We start from the raw sequence: 2441 nt of genomic DNA, 5'->3' as shown, positions 1-2441 counted from the left end.
TTTCGGGGTGGCAAAAACATTCCACACAATCACTGCCAGGTTAGGAAACTGCCAGGTAAAATACAAATAACATTTCTAGGAGACAAGGTTGGACCATCACCATAAGGGTACTCTGCACAGTTAATACAGAACAGCAAAAATGCATGCATGACTAACAAAAACTATTTATCTATTTCTAACGGAAAAGATCATTCCTGGTTTTGACAGGGACTATTCAAGGGACTTCAAGGGAACTCAAGTATCGCTCTAAGTACTGCTGGGGATTTTGTTACTTGTTGCTCTTGTTTTCCATTACTTGTGATCTGCCAGAGTAAAACACAGCTGAGTAATACCTGCAGCTGTTTCCAGGCAGACTGAAACCAAATCTGATGAAAGACATTGCATTCATGTGCCAAATCACAAAACGTCCGGCATGAATCAAACTTGTTGCCACAATATCCACTACATCCGGGAAGCATTGGTGAAACGGGGAAATCGAGAAGTAAACAATCATGGCCAGAGTGAACATGTTTTCCTCTCCAGTTCATCCCTTGCAAGCACCATTGCACAACTTGTGCATGCTGGAACTGTAACAGCTTAGAGGCACACAGTGATGAACTGGAGCCTTCTGGCCTCCTACTATCTGTGTGCTCCTTTAGGAGACACCTGGGCCAACCAAGCCTGAAAGACCTCTTTCTTCAGCTTGACAGCCTCCTTCACTAGAGACACTAAGAAATGTTTTTCCACCTTCAAAAAACTCCTCTAACTCCTGCCTTTTCTACTAGCCACCTCTCTCTCATCAAGACATAGGTCGTCAATGACCAATTCACAGAACCATCCAACTGCAGCGTATCTCCGTCACACTAAGGAGACTTCCACTCTCGAGTCTTTTCACCACTTGTCCTCAGGATCCTTCCCCCCAAGATCACAATCGTGCCTGTGACCATGCACATAATAAATGTCTAACTAATCATAAAGCATTTCCATGCACATACACACTCTTAAAGTGGGGAGTTCTAAGCTTTTTGTGGTACAGGAAAAGGAGCAGCGGCGCCCTTGCCTCAGCTCTGCACAGCTGATCTCTTTGTTGATTCAAGCTGAAAAAAGCAAAGCAGAGGAGAAAATCCTCTGGATTAAGCCACTAAATGTGTGTAATTGAGTGAGGATGAAAATGGTTGCCAGACTGGAGATGACGAGTCGCTGAAGAGGAACTGTTCAGGATTCTTTTATCTTTTCTTTTCTTCTTATCATCTGTACAAAAACAAGTTTTGGTTTTTTATCTCATGATCTGCACCCGCTTATGAAAATGCCTGTATAAACATATTTTTGTTTGACTGGCACCGATGTCATTTTAACTACTATTTATTTGTGTCATGGTGGTATGTACATTGTCTTTGTTTATTGTGAAGGCTGGCAGCTGAAAGATGAGTTGTCTGGAGAAGGTTGCTCTCTTGTTGCTCTGTTACTTTAGAAAGAGGTAGGAATTCACACATATGTCAGGCTTGTTGAATGTGGCATAGTTCTGTCTCTCCCCACCGATGTGAGAATATGTGAAAACTGTCTGAAAATGTTTGGCTTTAAGACGGTGTGTGACAAGTAGCTAGAGCATACAAAGACATCTTACGGCAGGCTGTAAATCAGACTTTTACATTTTACATTTACATTCAAAATCAAATTATTTTATACCAAGAAAGGAGCTCTAGTTTTGACCAAACTCATGCCTATTTCCTCTTCTGCTGCTGCCCCACACTTTCTGTTTGGTTCTTCCCATGTGATTTACTAAATGCTTGATACACTAAACCATATGGACAGAACAAGCAAAGCTTTGTGTAAGTCCTGGGCAAGGAGCCCCCCCCCCCCCCCCCCCCCACCCCACCACCACCACCACCACACACGAGCCCGTTCTAATAAAACTGAAGGAAAAAAAACCACTGACAGTCTGGAGGAGAAGTTGTTTTTCTCTGTGTAATACGAGTATGTGAAGAACCTGGTGGCTGTGAGTCACTGTGAAACACAGCAGATAGGTGAGAGATAGAGAGGTGCAGTGAGTCATTTCCGATAAAGTTTTAGAATAGGCGGAAATAGAGAAAGAGAGAGCTTTGATGAGAGAAGCTGCAAAAAGGACACATTTAAAGACAGCTGGCATGGACATTACAGATCATAAAAAAAGGAATAGAATTCATGATGCATGGGATAGAGAGAGGCATAGTTTAGCAGAGAAAGGGGGAGTTGTTAATGAGCTGATCATGAGCAGCTGGAGGTGCCAGTGCCGCCCTGTAGTCAAAATCATCCTCATGTGGACCAGAGTTGAAGGGGGGCATTCTGAACACAGCTAATTGGTTGCAGACAGGGGCTCTGATGCAGTCACCAATCAGGTGGCAGTAGTGGCAGCTTCCCTCTCCTTTGTAGCATGCCTGACCCTCCCACCCTGTGAGGTTTAAAACCAGGGGAAGGCTGAGTGT

The sequence above is a fragment of the Epinephelus lanceolatus genome, chromosome 3, assembly GCF_041903045.1.
Source record: "Epinephelus lanceolatus isolate andai-2023 chromosome 3, ASM4190304v1, whole genome shotgun sequence".
In the NCBI taxonomy this organism is placed as follows: Eukaryota; Metazoa; Chordata; class Actinopteri; order Perciformes; family Serranidae; genus Epinephelus; species Epinephelus lanceolatus.
Note: the sequence above shows the minus strand (reverse complement) of the source record.